The following is a 22512-nucleotide window of genomic DNA, read 5'->3' as shown; positions in this document are numbered from 1 at the left end:
CCAGTTAAGTTTTTAAATGGGATTCTACATCCCTAGTCCTAGCTGCCTCCCTACATGGGGGACTCAACTGCTGTCTCACTCTCCAGGGGCTCTGCTGATGGTTCTGTGCTTGGGGTCCTGGCTGCTGCCCTGCATGCTAGTGTTCTGCTGCCAGCCCTGTGTGCTGTAGAGATGTCAACATGACTACACAATTAACCGATAAACCTGGATTTATCAATTAATCCTATCAACTACGTGCACTCCCCCCACTAGCTGCCTCTGAATCAGAGGCAGCAAGGGTGGGCAGAGGTGGAAACTGGACCCTGTGGGACCTGGCTTTTAAACTGGCTCTCCATGAGCATCAGAACCCACGGAGCCGCTTGGCCTCCAAACCCATGCTGCTGCTGCTATGTGGGGAGGAAGGGGGAGGGGAGGAAGGAGTGGGAGCTGATACACATGGGGAGCCGGATTTTAAGCTGCCTCTGCACGTGACAGCTCCATGGAGCCACCTGCCCCACCTTAGTGCTTCCCACAGAGGCAGTGGAGGGAGGCAAGAGTATCGCCTCTACCTGCCGTCTGTCCCCCACATGCTGCTGCCAGGCAACAGCACAGGGCAAGGGGGCAGAGGAGGCTGCTACAGAGCAGCTTCTGTCTGTGGCAGGCCCAGGCTCGCTGCGGACCGAGGCTGCTCCATGAGATGCCAGCACAGCCTCTGTCTGGAGGGAACTTGGGAATCCCACAGACAGGGGCTGCTGCCACTTTGTGCAGCTGCCTCTGATACAGAGGCAGCTGCACGGGGTGGCAGGGGAAGGGGGTCTCCCTGGGCGTAGGGCCGGGAGCATGCTGGCCCCCAGGAACTATGAAATAATCACGTAACTGCTAAAACGACTTAAACAAAATAAAAAATGAATTGCTATCTAATATCTTTGGCGTGCTGGGGCCTTCACTGCTGGCTCTGGGTCTGAGCTCCTGGCTGCCAGCTCTGCCCGCTGAGGGATGGAGGGAGGGGCTCTGCTTTGGCCCCGCACAGGAGTGGGGGGGGGGGAAGTCTTGCTGCAAGCCCTGTGCCCCAGGGCCCAGAGGCTAGCCTGGCACACCAGGTCTTTGCTCCTGGCCTCAGCTGTATGTGTGTGTGGGAAGGGGGGGGCGGTAAAGAGGGAGGGGGGAGAGGTCAGCACCCCTACTCTTTAAAACATCCCCACGCCATTGGCTTATGTATTCATGCCCAGGGCAGCGGGCAGAGGCTGGTAATTAAAAGCTTTCTCCAATGCCTTTGCCCTGCAGCACACACAGAGCACGAGGCGCTGGCGGGAGGGGACATCTAGCAGCCTGGGGGTGGCTCGGGCGGGCAGCGACGCGCCCCGCGCACGGTTCGCCCATCCCCGCCGTGGCGGGAAGCCAGCCGCAGGGCTGGAGGGGCGGCTGGGTGCGGGGCCAGGCGGCAACGGGACCCACCCCTGCTCCGCTTTCCCCCTGCCGCGCTCACCCCATCCCCCGGGAAGCCGGAGCCCAGCGCGCCGCATTCGCCTTTTCCCCCCTGCAGGCGGCCGCGGGAAGCAGCGTGATTCACCCGGGTCAGCCGCGGGTGAGTCTGCCTCCTTCCCCATAGCAACCCCCCCCCCCCCCCCAGCTCTCCCGGCCCGGCCCGGCCAGGCGCTGCAGAGCAGCACGTCCCCCCAAGGCGCCCGCCCCGCGCGCTTCCTCCCTGCGCCGGCTCCCAGCCCGCTGCTGGAGGAAGAGTGTGTCACCGGGCGGCCTCTGACGCCAGCGAGTGTCCTGCAGCCGCCACCGCTGACGCAGAGCCTGGCACACAACATCCACCTTGCCCCAGCCGCCGCCTCCCTCGCTGCCGGCCTGGTGCCTGGTTCTCAGCACATCATCCGAGCGGGGGAGGAGCAGCGCCGAGGGGATCCCCCCCCTCCGATCCGGCAGACGTCCCAGAGGGAGAGCCACTGGCAGTGCAGAAGAAAGGGGAGGCAGTTACACCAAGTCCTAAAAATCATCCCCCCCCCCGTCAAAAATTGCCTGTACAACCTCTGTGTAAATGAAAAGGGGAAGGGGTGGGTTCCAGCAAACATGGTCCCAGATTTCTCTTGCTGGATCCATAAGGATGTGTCTGAGCCATTAGCTATGATCTTTGAAAAGTCATGGAAATCTGCAGAGATTGCAGAAGGCTAGAAAATGCTAATAGAGAGAGTAGTTATCATAAGGGCTGTAATACTCCGAGTTCCACAGGCTTCAGTTTTGGGACCAGCTCTGTCCAATATCTTCAACAATGAATTAGATACAGGCAGTCCCCGACTTATGCGGATCCGACTTACGTCGGATGCGCAGTTACGAACGGGGCTCGCCCCGGAGGACACGGACTGCGGGACCTCGTGGTCCTGCTGCCCGTGTACTCTGGGGCTTTCTCCGCGTCTCCCTGGTCTGCAGACCAGGAAGACGCAGAGCAAAGCCGCGGGGGGGCTCGGGCTGCCTCGCTGCCCGAGCCCCTCTGCGGCTTTGCAAAGCCTTGGGGGAAGCCGGCAGCGGGACAGCCCAGACGCCCCGCGGCTGTCCCGCTGCTGGCGTCCTCCGTGGCTTTGCTCCCCATCTCCCTGGTCTGCTGGTCTCCAGCAGACCAAGGAGACTGGGAGCAAAGCCGCAGAGGACCCAGGCGGCAGGACCGCGGTGCGTCTCGGTCCGCCGCCCGCGTCTTCCTGGTCTGCTGGGGTGGGGGGGGGGGGCACAGCTAGTATGCCCTCCCCCAGCAGACTAGGCTTTTCTCCGGACGCCTGTGGCAGAGCAGCTGGGGCGCTGCCGGTTGGTCCCGCAGCGCCGCTCTGGGCACTACTGGACCAACCCGGCGGCACCCCAGCTGCTCTGCCCCAGGCGTCCTGATTCAGCCACTGCTGGTCAGTTTCAGCAGCGGCTGAATCAGGACGCCTGTGGCAGAGCAGATGGGGTGCTGCTGGGTTGGTCCAGTAGCGCTGAGGAGCGGCGCTACTGGAGCAACCCAGCAGCACCCCAGCTGCTCTGCCCCAGGCGTCCCCAAGTCAGCTGCTGCTGAAACTGACCAGTGCTGACTACAGGAAGCCCCAGGCAGAGTTGCTCTGCCCCAGGCTTCCTGGAATCAGCTGCTGATCAGTTTCAGCAGCAGCTGACTTGGGGACGCTTGGGGTTCTTAAGTTGATTGTGTATGTAAGTCGGAACTGGCGGTCAGTTTCAGCAGCGGCTGAATCTGGACGCCAGTTCCGACTTACATACAGATTCAACTTAAGAACAAACCTACAGTCCCTATCTTGTACGTAACCCGGGGACTGCCTGTACTGGCATAGAGCAACAGCTCTCAAACTTTTTGTCCCCACTCAATGCAAACCTTACCATGGACCACCCGTTGCTTATGGAAACTCACTGTTAATTATATAAGTATGCCTGAGCCATTTTGCTAATGTTGCAGTTAGGGCAGTATGGTTTAATTGAAGGAGTAAGAAAGGAGGTATTAATCAAAATGATTAAACAGATTAAGCACTTTAACTTTCTCATGTTAGTTTATCAAACTTCATTTTAAATAAAGTAAAATATTAATTTATGTCCAACACAAAATATTTCAACATTGTCTTTATTTATGGCAGGAGTGGGGAACCTTTTTAAGGTTAGAGGCCATTGACACAGAAAAATCAATGGGGGCCCCCACCTGAGACCCCTCACTCTCCTGGTGCTCCAGGGCAGGGGAGGCAGGAACAAGAAGAAGTGAGGTTCAGGGCTTTACATAGGCCAGATTAACTCTTCTGGAGTTTCAGGGTTAGATTTTGTGACCTCCCTAAACTTTGGGGTGAGGTAAAAAATAAGGGGTTCAGTGTTCAGTGTGAGGTAGCCAACAAGTAGGATAGAGAGGGGGTGCAGCATCTTAGCGGGAGATGGGGTGTAGGAGGATATGAGGGTATGAGGTCTGGGTGGCAGTTAGGAGGAGGCTGGGAGTAGGGTGTCTAGCCAGGTAGCAGGGAACAGGAGCAAGGAAGGGTGCAGTGTGGTGTCCAGGAGGGAGGGTGCAGGAGTAAGGGTAGGTGCAGAGTCTGGCCAGGAGTAATTAGAGGTGGGTAATTGACTAATCATGTAGTCGATAACAATTTGGAGCGACTACACGATTAGTAGATAAGGGAAGGTGCTCTGTCCCAGCTTTCACCAATCGTGGTGCTACCTCCACCACAGTTTAAATATACAGGCAGTCCCCGGGTTACGTACAAGATAGGGACTGTAGGTTTGTTCTTAAGTTGAATTTGTATGTAAGTCGGAACTGGTACATATTGTAGGGGAAACTCTAGCCAAACATTTCTCCAGAGCTCAGTTTTAGTCTCCCACACCTCACTTCCCTCAGTCCTTTATTCTCAAGCTGAGGTGTCTACTGAGAAAAGCCGCTCCACGTCTCCCTGGTCTGCTGGGTGGGGCGCTAGCTTTGCGTCTCCCTGGTCTGCTAGGGGGAAAAGCAGCTAGTGCGGGGTTGCATCACCCCGTTTGTAAGTAGGGATCCGATGTAAGTCGGATCCATGTAACCCGGGGACTGCCTGTAGTAGGAGCTGGGCAATCAGGCAGCCTGGCTTCTACCACATTTCAAACTGCAGAGCTGCAGTGGGGATAGATCCCCGACCCATGTGAGCTGGAACAGAGCCAGGACCGCTGCAGTTCTCCCTTTCAAATCTAGTAAGAGCCAGGCCACTCTTACTACATTTAAAATGCAGAGCTTCAGTCCCAGAGCAGTGAGAGCTGGGACCGGGACCCCCTGCAGACAGGGGTGGCTGCCAGAGCAGCCTCTGCCTGTGGCCAGCTCAGGCTGCCATGGACAGGGGTGCTTTGTGGCAGCCTCCCCTACTCCCCCTTGCCACTGCTGCCTCTGATAGAGGCATCAGTGCAGAGGGGGTAGGCAGCACTGTGGAGACGGTGCTGGGGGGAACCGGTTTCTAAGTCAGCTCTCCCCAGCACAGGCTTCTATCCCTGCCCTTTGCATTCCCCCCATACAGAGGCAGCAAGTAAGAGAGGGGGAAGCAAGTAGTACACTACTCTACTATTTGCTTACATCCCTAGACAGGAGGGTGGGTGCAGGAGCATAGGTGGGCACAGGAGCAGGCTGGAGGCAGGGTGTCTGGCTAGGGGCAGTGTGTGGGAGCAGGCTGAGGGTGCAAGGCCTCAATGGGTGTGTGTGAGAGAGGTGGGAGTGCAGGGTCTGGGCATGAAGGGTAGAGAGGCACTTACCTGCCTTTGTGCCACTACCCCATTCTGCCCCTTTGTTCCAGCTGCAGCTGCGGAAGGCCAAGCAGCCCCTGCTGTCCTGGGCTGGCGTGTGGAAGTACCTGCTGCCCCTGTGTTGGCGCTGGTAAGAAGCTTCCCCCTCCTCCCTTCCCCGGCCCCTGGGAGAAAGCCAGCAGGCATGCCGTGTGGTCCCCGCCACCGTGGGCCAACCTTGGGGAGAAGCCGGATAAGTCTTTTAGTAATTAATGTGTATTGATTAATGACACTGTATGTATGTCCTCAAACATGCCCCCTGATTGACTAGTGTCAGCATGAAAAGTAAGTTTACAGCTATTGCAGAGCCACCCTAAGTATTGCACCTTTCCATTTCTACAAAGAAAGCAACTATTTTATTCTCAGAATTGCTCTTGCCTGCTACAGTCTACAGAGGACATATGTATTCTGGGCTAGAATCTCCACTGGTATAAATCAGTATAGCTCCATTCAATAAATAGTCTTCATGAGCCAGCATCGAGGGCCCAATCCTTATCCCATGGACTTCAGTGGAGCAACTCCAAATTACACCTGTCGTATAGAGACTTTATTTTTCATTTCTTTAAATTTAAAAATATAATTATTTTATTTATTCTGAAAGAGCATCTGAATGAGATTTTTTTTAACTGTGAAGTTGGATGTTTTTCAATACAAGAAGTAACCATATACTTTAGGCCAGAATCTCAGATGGTGTAAACCAGCATAGCTCCCCTGAACTAAAAAGCAACAACAAGAAAGAACAGTACCTAGTAATGTCTTCATGAGAGAGCACAGTGTCGCATAGGCAAAATGCCACATTAATTCTGCTTTACAAAATAGCAGTTTCCAGACACGCTGATTCCTTGGAAATTTAAAGAAGAACTCTGAAGAGAAAACAAAGTCTTAACACTTACCTAGTCTGTGAATTTTAAACAGAGTAGTCATGTGGGAGCTCTGTGTTTACACTGTGGATGAAGGTACATGATAGGAAGGGCAACCGTCAAATTGCTCTTCAATTTCTTATATAATGTACAGGTCAAACAATAGCATAATCATTTCAGATCTTTAAATAATAATGGTCATCAGTTTTACTTTCAGTGGTTTTTCACATTCCTAAATGTTTATCCTGTAACTACTGTCAATGTCGTCCTTCATTATCAGTCCTTTTATTTCTATCATTTCTCAATGCATTTTTGACAAAACCTCACTTTCTTCTTCCACTGTAATTTTGTTTGAAAACCTTTTTATATATGAATGGTTTGTTAAGACTCAGTATAGCATTCTTATAATGATATGATATTATATATGATACAGTAAGTGAACTCAAGCATGCTCCTTCATAAGTGTGTGTGTGTGCGTGTATGGGTATAAAGGAGATATATAGGCCTACATTTAAGCAATTAAATAGGTGCTCTGATTTTCAGAGATGTTGTGACCTGACAGTTTCTACTGCTCAACAGCCATGGAAACCAGGTGACTTGAATATGCTAAATATGAAGTTAGGGTCCACATTTTCAAAGATGATAAAGGTGTCTGGTGGGAGTTTCTAATGCATGTTAGAATGCAACCCAGCAGGTGAGATGCCTAATTCCAAAGACTTTTAAAGGGAGTTAGGTACCTACCTTTTTTTTTTTGGCAGGGGGTGGGGTGGGGGGAGGAAATGGAGTCTATCTTCATCTTTAGACTTCTAAATAAATCTGACTTTAAGTACCTAACATGTAAATGTAAGCATTTTAACCTTTCTGCATATCATTTTTATTTTTAGCCATATCAGATTAAACAATTTGGATGAGGTGGCACAAAAGTGAACAGTTGCAATTGGTGTTTTTTTCCTACTGAAGTCTTTGGAAAGCTAGACAGGCAAACATTGGCAGGTCAGCCTTTTCTCAGCAATTTATATGTTAAATTTGTAGGGCGTTGAGAAGCCATACAAAGGTCTTGAAGCAGCAGAACGAAGTAAATAGCATGACATAATATATTTAGCAAATGATAATATAAGCTTTGGATAAACATACGGAGGTAGTTGAAAAATGCATTCCTTGGCTGAAACTAGAGGAGATTTCGAGTCCAACCGAAGAGTCTGCAGTGGCATTTTTTTGGCTTCTTTATAACAAACAAATCACTACCTCTTCTGAAATGGACAGCACTATAGCTATAACACTTTTGGATTGGTAAAGTCTTGAAAAAGTAAACTTCAGCAGTATGCATGCCCTTTCCATCCCCAATGAATCATAAGGAGGCTAACACAAAGGTGATACCCCTTCTGGCTTTTTCTCAGAACCCACCATGTCTATTCTACCTGGCATTCTTTCTTTCTCCTGACCTGACCTGCACCAGGCCTCCCATTGAAGACTAGCATATATACTACCTTCCACTGCACTTAGCACACTCCTTCCCTCCAGGTCCACTCATTTCCTCAGGCATCCTCCCTTCCTGCACATACCAGAGTGATGATACTGAAGGCTTGGATTTATTCATAGAATATGTACAACAAGGATATTGACAAACAACTCTAAATCACACATCAGGTATATCTTAACTCTATCTTGGTTGCAGTCTCACTAGAGTCCAAAGAGTAGTTCAAGCTCCATGACCATTCAGTTATTGTTATTTGTGATACAAGATACCTGTGAGATCCAGTTGTGGAAATATGATCCGTGAAGTGGCCATGAGTCTGCACATGTCACTCTTATGTGTTCTAGAGATCTTCAGCTTTGACAGATCCTCAGAATGGACAGATTGAAAACAAGATTTCACATTGCCACTGATCTTTAATAAATATCTTCTTTAATTTATGCTATGTCAAGAGGGCAGCGTATATCTTTCAATCATGGAAATGGGTTCTGTGAAAGAGAAGAGTGTTTTTATACCAGAGAATTCAAGAACCAGGGAGAAATGTTGAATATTTTCTAAGAGCTCTGAATATCTAGCTGAAAACTGTGTTTTGGGGAATGCAAAACATGAACATATCAGAGACAGACTGCTTACTGGATTAACAGATAAAACATTTCACCTCAAGTACAGCTGAAGAGAGATTTAACCCCAGCAACAGCTACATAGAGTGCAAAGTAGTCTAAGCTAGCAAGGCAGCAAAATCTAGAGCAACTTGACAAACTTGAAAAACCTAAAACTGGTTTAGAAATTGAAAACAGACACATGCATGTTAAAAGTCATTATAATAAAATCCCTGAGGAAAAGAGAGAGAACTCTGAGACTACAAGGGACAAATTCCAGCCGACATGCACAAGGTGTAGGAAAAAGTCATATCCCAAAAGATGATCCATGTCCAACCAGAGGCACACACTGTAATAAATGCATGCAATATGGACATTTTGGTTTGTTTGCCACACCAAATCAGTCAGGGAGTTGTTTCATGATACAAACAATTAAGAGTCATTGTTTCTGGGATCTGTTACTGTTGATGACTTAGGGTACGTCTAAACTACACGGTTTTGTCGACAGATACTGTCGACAAAACTTCTGTCGACATAGAGCATCTAGACACATTCAGTTCTGTCGACAAAGCAAGCTGCTTTGTCGACAAAACCCTGTAGTCTAGATGCAACCCTACAGGCAATAACACCTTTTGTCGACAAAACTCAGTAGTCTAGACACACCCTTAGAGGCTTCCTAGAGAGCAAAACTGAATATTCATGGCAAGATTATTGACTTAAAATGTACTCAGTAGCTGATGTCATGGTCATCTCATAAGGGGATTTACAGTCACCACCAACCCTTTCCAGAGATTAAGTCACCTGACATAGCTCTGATTAGCCCTACAGGAATTCTGAATTGCACAGGTAAGTTCACTACAGAAACAATTTACAGCAACAAAAGTTATGTATTCAGAGTGTGTAAGACCAAAGGCCAACAGCTTTCTCAGCCAATTATAGCAGCCATAATGGGTAGAAGAACTCAATGGAATATTTGGGATTTTGGAAGAACCAATACAAATAACCTTAAGAAACAATGTCCAACCATATAATGTACATTAACCTCATAGATTCCTATCCCATTACTTCATACTGTGTCAAAGAGAATAGAGTAGCTTCTCTTCATTATGCCAATCACTTAGCCAAGAGCATGGGTGGTCCCCAATGTTGCCAGTTATAAAGAAAAATGGAAAAAATACGAATTGGTATGGATCTTAAAGACTTAATGAAATTATTGCGATATAAAAATGTTTCCTCATGCTGTTGGATAGCTTCCTCTCCAAAGTAAAAAGAAACCACAGTATACTTCATGCTAGATGCCTCCAGCATATTCTGGCAAAATCCTTTAGCCAGAAAGAAAATGCTAAACTGACTATATTTATCATGCCCTTTGACAGATTTTGATTTTGAACATTACATTTTACTTGTGCACCTGAAATTTTTCAAAGAAAGATGGCAAAGTTGTTAATGAATAGAAATGGAGTTTTCATCTTCATGGATGATATTCTAACCCATGAAACTCTGAAGGACAACAGGGGCGGTGGATATGCACTGGGTCGACAGTTACTAAATGAGTCAGAGAAGATCTCATTTGGACTACAAGCATCCAGCTTTATTTACAACTAAAATATTTTCCTCATGGTGCTCAGGTCCTTAACTCAATTTTTGTTTTTTAGAAAATAAAATGAAAATGTGCATGCCTCATTTAAAACATTGCTCTGGGGTGAGACTTGGGATGAGGGGTTCAGTATTCAGGCTGCTTGGGGGAGAGAGAATTATCCAAGCCCTTTCTCAGCACAGCAGCTTAATGGCCAGATGAGATAAACCTCCTCGTAGCCACTGTTCCTTCAGCTGGCATAGTTGGGGAAGGGTGCCTGTCCCCTGTAATGGAATGGAACGCTAAATTGTATAATACTGTTCAGCCACTAGGTGGCAATGTGAGTAAAATACCTTATTTAAAGCTAACCTTAGCCATACCTAGGAGAGCATTAAAAGATCTTATAATGAATACATCTGACAAGTTTTGTAACCAGTCCATACCTGGTACAGAAATAGATGGCATTCCATATGTTTGTAGCCTTTAAATCACTCTTAAAACAATGGGGGCAATTCTCTACATCTCATTGCTTGTGGCACCTGGTTAAATACACAAACACCCTCACATGTAGGGCCAGTATGCTACAGACTTTTTTGCAGGGAAATCAAATGGCTGTCTTTTACAATGCTTTTCTACTATTCCTATAAAATAAAGGATGCTGTTCAGACAGGAAAGGTAGCTGAACAATGAGGGAGTATATCTGCTAGAAATGAAAAACTGAGATGATACATTGCATAAGGTACTGAAAGGAAGATTGTGCTATCCTTACTGACATGAAACTTTCCCTTACGTCATAAGTGGCCTCACTGATTTGTGGAGTAAATTACTCCTCAATGTGAGTAAAGGTACTACAGTCTGATGTAAAAATGAATAGTTCTGTTGCTCCTTAGAGACTAACAAAAATATATACATAGAATCATTAACTTTCATGGGCAAAACTTATTTATCTATATCTATATATTTGTTAGTCTCTAAGGTGTAACAGGACTATTTGTTTTTTTAAAGTTACAGACTAACATAGCTACCCCTCTGAGATTTAAAATCTGACTTTATTTCATAATTTTTAACTATATAAGGCATTATATCGCCATTTAATTGAACAACTCTAGTTCTTACAGTGGACAATAATATCAAGGTCTCAAGAGTGATAATCCCCGTTGCCAGAGAAATCTGAGTTTTAGTTTAATCAAAATGAACTACCACTACCATCACCGTGAGAGAGAAAGAACAACAGGGTAGGAGATCAGCTAACTCTAATAGTATGTCAGTACAGCAGCCAGAGATATGAATAGCCATAACTGTACTCTAGTGAGCTTGCTAAAAATAGAAGTGAGGACACAACAATGGGTGTTAGCACTGGCTGTACAAGAAAGCACGTACTGAAGAGGATAAGGCAGGCTTGTACAACCCGTACTGAAACCAGCACTGTAACATTCTCACTTCTATTTCTTATGAGCCAGTGAGAACATAGCAAGTGTGTAAATGTCTACACAACCACAGTCATACCGTTGTCTGTAATGTGGATTTACCCTAAATGAATTATACCATACTTGCTGGTGGCCTATATTAAGATTTCAGCTGCAAATAGGCCACTAAGAACCAGAATTTGTTCTGTGACACTACAAGATTGGTATGCTCCCAAATTACCAGAAAAGCATAGGGGCCATGTCAAGTCATTGATTTTTAATCAGAAATTCCCACTGAATTTATTACCTAAAAATCCATGCCATCCCATGTCATGATTTGGCCATAGAGATGGGGGAAAGGGTAACTTAAACATAATTTTTGAAATCTGTATTTGTGATACGCTTACTTAGCAGCATCTTAGTACTTTAGCAGACCCACTTGAAATTAGCAGAACTACTCATGAAAGGTAAAGTAGCACTCAGCATGAGTAATACTATCACAGTCTAGCTCACAGTGTCTTATACAATAAGCCACTTTATCTGGAAATTTTTGTAAGTTTTAGGAAATAGATGCCAGTACTGTACATTCAATTTCCCATCTCAATTTCTTGTTTGAACTTTATGCCAGCATATTATCATTCATTTTAAAGAAGCAGTAAAAAAGATAAATGACCATCATCTGTTTTCGTGAATATTCTTAATTTTTATATTCAACTACAAATGATGAAAAAACCCCAGAAGCAATGAATTTATTCTTTAAGCAGTGGTTAGATACCACAAAGCCACCAAATTTGCCAAGAGTTCAGCTGATTGTTAAATGGAACACAGGCTTGAAAGGGTACCATGGCTAAATTACTTCATGTAATTCCCAGAGAGAGTGCTTTCTTGAGGTTAAGTCTTATGAACAGGCTCTGTCCTGCACTTCACCTAAGGTGACAGACTGTTCAGAAGCAGAGTTTTTATTCTTTCAACCACCATATGCTTGCTCAGCCAGAGCACATTAAAATAAAGTAATAAACAAAATAATAGACAGTCTGTGTAAATAAATAACTTCAACATATTGCTGTGCCTTTTAAAAAGAACAACAACAAAGAGCACCCTCCTTTTGGACTCCCTGCTATAATTTTCTGTTGTCATTTATTAATACGTTGCTCCTAGAGTAACCCAAGTGAAAAAGAACAATAAACAAAGCACCTTCTATGCCACAGGAGTATATTTATTTGTTTAACTAAGTCTTCAGAGAGTCATGTTCAGCTGCTGGAGAAAATAGACCTGAGTCAGCACTTCCCTCCCCAGCTCCATGTGCTGGCAGGAAATGAAAACTATTACAATCAGCTTGTTATACAAAATGTGTAGAATTAGTGTCAGCATTTCAGCCTTGCTGCATACCAGCCTTGCATGCTTATTGATAACAGCACTAGTCATGAAACCATTCCTAAAGTAATGCATTCCCAGCTCATGACATTTTTAATCTTTACAAGGTAATACACTTCAAACCAAACCAAACCTAACCAAACCAACATTACCTACAGGCGGAGTCTGCTTTCATTCCAAGAGTCACCTCCTGGTTTAATTTACATACTTTCTTGTTAGTTGCTTTCCCTGCTGTAGTATACTCTGCACCTCAGAAGAGAGGAGAAGTGAACTGATTTAATTTATCTTAGAATTGATGGCCAAATTAAGAGATGAGGTGTAATGGGATTGGAATGTAAGATCCATACCCGTAAAGGTATGTCCACATAGGAACATTATTTCCAAATAACTAACATTATTTCCAAATAACTTAGTCTGCATCTATACAGCAAGCAGTTATTTCAAAATAATGTTGAAATACTGTCAAGCTGGAGGATTTCTTAGTCCAACTCCTGTAACCTTCATTGTAAGAGGAGTAAGGGAAGTCAGTGGAAGAGTGTCCTATTTCAAAATAAGTGCTATGTAGACGCTCGCAATTTCAAAATAAGCTATTTTGAAATAAGCTATGCAATTGATGTAGCTCAACTTGCATAGCTAATTTCGAGTTAAGCCATGCTGTGTAGATGTACCCTAAGTAATTGCAAATCTGGGGGAACCTCACTGTGATCAAGCCAGGTTAAACGTATTTAATTTACATGTTGAGAGGTTTGGAGGAAGGTGGCATCCAAGCCTAGACTACCTTAGATCCCCTTAGCACTTGATCCAAGGTTCACATTTATTGGACAGAAGACAAATCCACAGATCAGGTGTTGCATGCTTAACAGCAGTGAATGTTTTCCACATTTCCCTACCAATGTGCCTCGCCTCTGTCCCAGAGAAAGTTGAGAAGATGGGTCAATCTCTGTGCTAATTCTACACATGTTTCTGTTGAGATTGTCATGTATAAGGTTGCCAGTTAGAACAATTGTGAGACTGTGTGTGTGTGTGTGAGAGAGAGAGAGAGAGAGAGAGAGAGAGAAGACCTGCTGACTATGAGCTGGTCAAACCACCACTTCATAATATTTAAACAGTAAATTAGAGCACCTGATGTTTTTGTCAACAAGCTGAGGGCTGGATTGAATGGCTGTGCACAGTCTGCACGGTGATTATCATCGACCATAATTCTTCAGGATGTTACCTAATGAGCACTAAAGTCAGTTCACAGCAGTGTCAAGTCACTTACTGATGATGTGTTCAGGAAACACTGGATGAACTCACCCAAACTGACCCAAATGTAGTCTGTCAGACGTGCTGTATACATCAAAAACTGATTAACTCACAGACAGTACGAGAAAAGGGCATGCCAGCCATTGGCAAGCTGCACAGTGAGAAACAAAAGCTCTCTGAGGGATGATTTATTTCAAGAGAAAAAACATGTCTAACCTTTATTTTCCCTGTAAAAATCAGAAGTCTGTGGGAAATGCTGATTTTGTTACATGATGAAAAACTAATACCAATGGAATCGATTACTGTCACAGAAGCAGCAAATCCTCAACTGCTGCACAAATGCTGCAGTATAGTTGAGGGGGCATGTAGAGGGAAATAAATACTGAGGTGAAGCCGAAACCTGTTGTTGTCAAATATACTGATGTCAAGATATTTTCCTACCATGATAGTACCTCTGTTTATATTCTGCCATGAATATAATCAATATTTATGATGAATGTTGGTGATGTAGCAGCATCGGATTTGTTATTTTTATAGGTTATGATTATTAGTAGTAATTTATATCGCATTAGCACCTAGAAGCTTCAACTATTTTCTAGCACACAATTGAGCTGACAGCATTTGCTAGATTGATGGTTCCTTCCCCTTGACTCACTATGGTTTGAGGTGGGAAAGGAAGGAGCTGTCACTCTTTTACTTTCCTCTCTCTGGGAACTCTTACCCTTCTTCTGAGTCACTTCCTCTCTTCCAATAAAACCTTTTAAAATCCCCACGTACAGCCTCCCCCCCCCCCCCCCCCCTTAGCTGAATGATGTTTTTCTGTAAAGTGTTTTGTAATAGTGGATATAAAGGATGCTACCACACTGGAAAATTAATTTCAAGATGGTGTGTCCTCAGCTATTCAGAAGCAGGTAGATTTTTGCAGACTCTACTTTACCAAGCAGATTGTTTCTGAAATGTTACTTTTTCAGGGACTAAATCCTGGTCCCATTGAAGTTAATGACAAAACTCCCACTGACTTCAATGGGACCAGACTGACCCATAAGTGTCTTTCAGACAACAGTGTGGTAAGCAATCCAGCCTGGCAGAAAAAAAATGTTTCCCTCTTCTAGTCAAAGCAATTGCCTTTCAAGATTTCTTTTGGAGCTGTATGGTGGCCTACTCAGTGCCTGGTGAGAGCAGGGAGGGCAGAGGTGGGTTCTTCGTGAGAGAAATTTCCCTCTACCTGCCCACACTATAGGTCAAGGAAGGGGTGTATTATGTATCATGGCACAGGCAGGGTGGCTAAGGGGGAGGGTTCAGATGGCATAGTGGGAGTTGTGACAGGTAGGGGGAAATATAGCTGTTGGATCAGGATGGGCCAGCTGAGATGAACGAGGTTTAAACAATTATGGACTATTCTTCGTACATCTCTTGCCTCCAGCTCAATGACCCTGGGAACCTTAACAGCTGGCAGTTAGGCCTGACAGTGCTGTGCTGAATGCCAGGTTGGTATCTCACAAGACAACTATCATCCCAGGAGTTAATCCTGGATGAAGGAACTGACTTTGCTTGTATCACTGAGACCTGTCTGGGAGTGGAGGGAGGCACAGACCTCTCCCAGTTGTGGCTGGCTAGGGTCTCAATCCAGCACCAGCCTTGGGTTGATGGTCGGGGCGGAGATGGGGAGAGGATGGCGATTGTCTATCAGGAAACCCAGGGCCCCGGTCCTACAAAGTGCTAGATTTGAATGTTTGTACCTGGTGATGAGTGGCCAGGATAGGTTGGGTGTTCTGCTGTTGTACTGTCCGCCTCACTACACAGCAGATGCTCTGCTCAAGCTGGTCTCAGACGTTCCATTGAGGATCCAGAGGCTTTTGGTTTTGGGGGATTGAGACTTCATGGCCACCATTACAATCTTGGGACTATCCCAATTAATAACTTCCCCTACAAATGTGGTAGGTCATATGCTTGATCTGGTCTTTTGGACTAAGGGTGATAGAGATTTCAGGATAAAGGATGTGGTTACGCTTCCTTTGTCATGGATCGATCACTACCTGGTCAAGTTTAAACTATTTGCTGGCCTTCCCCTCTGCAGAGGTGGGGATTGATTAAGATGGCCGACCCTAGGAGACTGATGGATCCAGAGTGTTTCCTGAGGACCCCCCAAAGGCAGCTGTTACAGCCAGTGGTCCTGTAAATGCCTGGATGATATGTGGAACATTGAGGTAACTCAGGTGGTCGACATGATCGCTCTTAAGCACCCTCTTTGGACTGGTCAAGCCAAGTTTGCTCCATAGTTTTCTGGGGAGTTGCAGGCGACAAAGTAGTCTGTACGATGGCTAGAGCACCATCTACAGCCATCTACAGGAGAACTCGAGCGGAGTCCAATCGATCGTGGGTTAGAGCCAAATTGTGAGCCTACTCTGTAGTGGTACTGAGAGTGAAGAAAAGCTATTTCTCCACCCACATCACATCTGCACAGTGCCATCTGGTGGAATTGTTTCAAGTGGTGTGGGGCCTCTTACAGTTTGGCCCTTGTGATGAGATGGACGAGCCCTCGGCAATCCACTGTGACTTGTTTATGCAGCAGTTTACAGATAAGATCTCTCACATCCAGTCCAACTTGGACTCTGGCTATCATGTAAGCAGGTATGGAATGTATTGAGTGCACCACCTTGTCATTTTACTTTGGATCAGTTTCAGCTTTTGCAGACTGAGGATGCAGACATAGTGCTTGGAAGTGTGTGACTGACCACGTGCTCACTTGACCCCGCTCCTCAGGGTTTATTAAATCAAGGTGGGAAGGGATGACTGGTTGCGGCCAGAGGATTGTTAATGCTTCTTTTAGATCTGGGATGGTTCCTGCTGCCTTGAAAGAGGCGATGGTAAAACTGTTCCTTAAAGAAGCCTTTCCTGGACCCACATGACTTGAATAACTATCACCAAGTCACTATTATTCCCTTCCTGGGCAAGCAGGCAGTGGTGTTGCAACTCTAAGCTTTCTTAGAAGAAACAGATTATCTGGATCCATTTCAGTCTGGCTTCAGGCCTGTTTTTTTGAATGGAAACCACCGTGGTCATCCTCATAGTGACCTACACTGAGAGATACACAAGGTGTGTGTGTTCCTGTTGATTCTCCTGGACCTCTTGGCAACTTTCGATACCATCAACCATGGTGACCTGCTGGAGATCCTGGAGGAGTTGGGTATCAGGAGCACTGTTTTGTGGTGGTTCTTGTCTTACCTGTCAAGCTTTAAAGCCTTCAAGCTTCTACACCAGGATTCACCACAGCCATAGCACTACTTTGAAAGAGACTGAGATCACAACAGTGCACTTGGAACACTATAGACTGCAAAAAGCCTCTGTTTGCTCAAAGAGTTTCCTCAAATGAAATGAAGCGATGGACCTTGCTGAACTGAACATCCATGTTAGGAAAATTCCTCCTACTATAAACATATCCAAACTAGGAACAGGCAAATCATTCTTTGAATGCTCTTTACTCTTCTACTATTAATTCAATGGGCATTGCTCATAACAAGCTCCCCATTCCAGCATCCTGTGAGTGACCTATCTATAGGCTGCACCCTCATCAAGTTTGAGCCACAAGACAGAGGAATTTACTTCACCTCTAGTATCTGGTCAAGTTGTCAGTCTCAAGAGCCACTGGGAGGTGGTGAGGGTGCTACTGCTGGTGGTGGTTGTTCTTCTTCTTTATCACATATCTGGTAGAAAAATTATTTACATTTTAAATATATTAACTTAGCAGGGGACAGTAAAATATTTTTTTATGTAGGACTTGATATTGTCTTTTGTGATATTGTCATGATGAGATTTTTCCTGCTGTAGGATAATGTCTTTCGGGATAACTGTCCAGATTATAAGATTGATGTTACCAATACTCATGATAATACTGAGACACTTATTTATTTTGCTCTTTTTCTTAGATTTCCCCATCTCCAAGAATCATGTGATTGCATACAACGCTCAGCATTTTTTTTAAAGAGAAAGATTATAGCCCTCATGGTTACACAGAAAAACTTGAAAATGAGATCTCAGTGGCTCAAAAATCAGACGGCAACGCCCTTCCCCCTCCTCCCCAAATTCATAGTGAATTATTTTTCAAAAATCTCATAATTCTTGGGGCCTGACTTACACTACTGAACACTTGCAGTTGGCAATACTGGGAGCCACATATTTGGCCAAAGTTATAAGGCCCTCTTCCAACCTCATTTCTTGACAAGAATTACTTTAAGGAGGACAGGAAAATCCTGTGCTCTTCTCTGCTACCTGCATTAGTGGAACCTAAACTGGCCGCCTTTGTTCCTTGAACAGAAACCAATGCCCATAAGCCTGTGCTCCAAATTCCAAAAATATCCTTGGTTGGGAACAGAAGGTGAACTCATGAGAAGAGGCTCTGAAAATAGTGGCTAATGCCATCCTCTATGTCCAACAGGATACACTTGAAAAGGAATGGCAAGGCCAGCTGGCTTAACAGGCTCCCACCTGTGGCAGGCAGGATGTCTGATGTGATGACATTAGACTTGGAATATTGCCCAGTTTGTGTTGCTATTACATAATCTCTGGGCAACAGCTTACACTAAATTTAGAGAGAGAGAATAGTAGATGAATGAGCGAGAAGATTCACCTCTCATTTAAGTCCTGCTCCAAAGCCCACTGAAATCAAAGCAAAGACTACCACTGACTTCAATGGATTTTGAATCAGACTGCTACTTGAGTTCAACACCATTTCAGTGGTACAGTTCTTAATTAGTACTAGTGTAAACAAGAATCTGGTCCAATGTACTTTTGTTCCGCATGTAACCAATGTTATAAAAATAACAAGATTTATAACAGAAACATTTAGCTATCTTAACTCTACTGATCCTCTAAGGCACTGTTAACATACTGTAAATGTTTTTGTGCTTGAATTAATAAGACATTTCTGAACTTCTTCAGCAAAATTTATTTTATAAACAATTTTTTGTTACTATAGTTGGACAATCAGAGTTGAGTTTGAGGTCAAAGGTTGAAATAAGATCCTTTTGATGGGTTAGTTGGTCTTTGCACTTTATCATACTTAGCTGGAGAAGGAAAGTTGAAAGCATTTTGGACTGAGCCCAAATCCTTGTATTCTAGTGGCCATGGCAAAGGCGGTGCAGAATTACTTACACTGCAAATGAAAATCGCTCTCTCTCTTTTCCTATTAGTTTCCTTGTCTGTTTATAGATACAGACTTGGCTTTGTAACACTGCTGATCCTCCTTACAGTTATTCAGTAAAGACTTATTTACTGCTGGTCTCCAGTAATTGATTTCTATAAATGTTAGATAATTACATTTAACTTTGTGCACTGCACCTTGGTTAGCATATCTGCATACACCAATTTTAGAAGCTGCCCAGGTATAGATCCCAACATAAAGTATGACAGAGCAAAAATGAGCCCAGGATAGCTATGGTACTGAAATAAATAAGGTATTCATTGACTCATGCTCTATCTTGATCATAAACCTTAAATATAGTTTAGTAATATAAATAAACAGATCTATGAATTTAAGTGAATGCACCATATATAGCTGCCTGAATAATTAACATACAATTTGCCTCATCAACCCACGCAAGTGGAAAACAGTCCAGCAGGGGGAAGTGGAGGATTCTTTGGACAGGAGAATTTGTGCCTGGTTATGCCTACTCTACACAAGCCCTTCTCCCCACCTTGTCTGAAGTGGACATGTCAGAGTAGGATATAGAACTTCACATTGCTTTAGTGCTAAGGGCTATATCAGTTCCAACCTGCCCAGGATAGGAGAATGAACCTACCTACTTTAGAGCCAACTTTCCCTTACTCTTCATTGCCCTTTTCAGCTGTACAGAGTATAAAAATAAGTGAAGTTGAAAATCCATCTCTTATACACAATTTAGCCAATGGAGTTTTTACATTTTCCTGGCCATCTGTATGATCTGCTTGGACCTAGCAATGTAAATTTTGTCTATACTACTCAGTTAATCCATGATTTTACTTGGGTTTTACCCACATACTTTGCATGAGGATTTCAGCAAAATCATTAATAATAACTATTTCAAAAGTTGGCCTTCCCCATGAAGGACGGACAAGTTCTCCTTCAATTGACATAGCTGACTGGGAGAGATTCCTAGAGCATCTCAGCACACAGAAAAATGGGATCTATCTCCAATTCACCCATAAGTGAGTTCAGAAACAGTGAGGATGTAGTTAGATAGCTGGGCTTTGGTGTGGAGATACTCACATGTGGGTGAAGATACCTGGGTGAACTGCTCAGGGACCATGTCATGCACATTTCAGAGTGCTCTCGCTGGCTTTCCTTCAGCTGCTGTGCACTTTGGGTATGTCTAGATAGTGGGGCTATTTTGGGATACTGGAAGTATTCCAAAATACCTACCCCGCATCCATTAAATGCATTAGTTATTTCAAAATATTTTTAGAAGTAACAGGTGCACTATTCCGGCATCCTTTTCCATGTGGTCTTTTCCATGTGGGTTAAGGAATGTCTCAAAATAGCATGTTGTTTTGAAATTTGGTGCTTGTAGACATGCTAAATTTCCAAATAAACTATTTCAATTACAATTGAAATAAGATACGCAATTTGCATTGTGCAAATTGCGTATCTTATTTCAAGTTTAGGGTGCTGTGTAGATGCATCCTTAATGTTAATCAAATGTCAAAACATTTAATTAACAATGCATCCACCCCTAAAATCCTTTCATTTGAATAAAAATAAGGTTAATTTAATAAGACTTTGAGGGTACGTCTATACTACCCCGCTAGTTCGAACTAGCGGGGTAATGTATGCATACCGCACTTGCTAATGAAGCCCGGGATTTGAATTTCCCAGGCTTCATTAGCATAAAGCCGGCGCCGCCATTTTTAAAAGCTGACTAGTGCGAACCCCGTGCCGTGCACTACACGCGGCACAGGCTAGATAGTTCGGACTAGCTAGCTATTCCGAACTATCTGTACGCCTCGTGGAATGAGGTGTACAGATAGTTTGGAATAGCTAGCTAGTCCGAACTATCTAGCCCGTGCCGCGTGTAGCCGCGCGGCACGGGGTTCGCACTAGCCGGCTTTTAAAAATGGCGGCACCGGCTTTATGCTAATGAAGCCCGGGAAATTCAAATCCCGGGCTTCATTAGCAAGTGCGGTATGCATACATTACCCCGCTAGTTCGAACTAGCAGGGTAGTGTAGACATACCCTAAGAGAGGGATTGTGCCACCTGGGTTTGGAAGGCAGATAACACAGTTTGGGTGCCACTGGAAAGAAATAATATTAATCATCAGCAGACATTATCAGCTATTATTGCTATCAGAGGGGTAGCCTTGTTAGTCTATATCCACAACACCAATAAGGAGTCCTGTGGTACTTTGAAGACTAACAGATTTGGACATAAGCTTTTGTGGGCAAAACCCCATTTTGTCAGATGCCAATGAAAGCTTATGTCCAAATAAATTGGTTCATTTTTAAGGTGCTACATGATTCATTGTTATCCATTATAACCATAAGTTAAAGCACAGGGTGGCCTGTTTCAATTCATATTTTTCCACATCCATTTTAATTTTAATCATTCAAGGCCTGATGTGAAAACAATAATGTAGAACAAAGCTTTATAGGGAAACAAATCAGTTTTCAGTCATTCCGTAAATAGTTTCATGGGCTATTACAAAGATGACATAAAACATACTTTGCTTAAAATCTCTATATAGGTAGTGTCAATACAACATGCTGTGGATAATGAGATTTCACTTCCAAGGTAACTTAAAGAAACTCATAAATGTAATAGAATGAACGTACTAATGTGCACTGATTTAACCCACTTTTGCTACTAAGATTAGGGAAAAGATTCTCATTGGCATTTCACCATTGGAAATCTGTAAATCTTTGTACATAAACATACACAGCTTGCATAAGGTCATGTTCTAATGTATCTTGTTTATGAGAAATCTCTAATATACTGCAATCTTAACTGAAGTAGCTGCAATACTGCTGTAGAGGTAGTATTCTGGAAATTTGGACAACTGCCAGTTGTACTTGCATGATGTAGAAGTATATAATTTTAGAAGATTAAACAAAATTGCATGAGTGAAAAAAATATAAAAATAAAGATCGTCCTCTAATTTTAAGGAAGGGAAATTTAACACTTTTATGTTTGTGACATCATTCCTTTTTAATATTTTCTGTATTTATTAAAATGTAGCAAACAGAAAACTCTCAAATACATTATGTTCTGAAGCCATTCTTCAAAGTAACTAAGAAGTATTATAACAAGGCAAGAATATTTCAGAATCATTGTTACTAGAAGGTAATGTGATAGAGACAGGCTGGAGGGCTAAAAGAGATTGATAGAAGGGAAATATATTAGCCCTAGATAAAATAGGTCTCTGTTTTCAGGGTAGATTAACAAGAGCTGATTCAGACCAGTAGGAACTTGGTAGAATCAATCAGAACAATCAGGCCAATTGGAAAAAAGCTTCACTTCTGTTAGCTCAGTGCTAGGAAGAAGCTGATGAGAGACAGTGTTGTGAACAGTCTGTGATGAGAAAATACAAGTGGATAGTTGGAGTACGAACCTGCAATAAGGAAGGTGCTGGGGAAGGCCATGGGGAAGTGCCCCAAGGATTTGCAGCCGATACCTGAGATATAATAGACAGCTTCTATCACAGGGTCACTAGGCTGGAATCTGGACTCCCACCCCCACCAACTCCCCATTTCAGCTTGGGGAAAAAGAC

At 44.1% G+C, this 22512-nt stretch overlaps 1 long non-coding RNA gene across 1 annotated transcript; it reads left to right on the top strand.

Moving 5' to 3' along the window:
- The first annotated feature begins 1434 nt into the window (after positions 1 to 1434).
- Positions 1435 to 20096, top strand: LOC112547480 (uncharacterized). Its single transcript, XR_003091214.2, has 3 exons — positions 1435 to 1564; positions 5250 to 5329; positions 17699 to 20096. It is a non-coding gene; the product is annotated as an uncharacterized LOC112547480 (long non-coding RNA).
- Positions 20097 to 22512: the final 2416 nt, after the last annotated feature.

This window comes from Pelodiscus sinensis, chromosome 2 (genome assembly GCF_049634645.1).
Source record: "Pelodiscus sinensis isolate JC-2024 chromosome 2, ASM4963464v1, whole genome shotgun sequence".
NCBI classification, from domain to species: Eukaryota; Metazoa; Chordata; order Testudines; family Trionychidae; genus Pelodiscus; species Pelodiscus sinensis.
The sequence above is the reverse complement of the archived record's forward strand: the minus strand, read 5'-3'. Positions and strand labels throughout refer to the sequence as shown.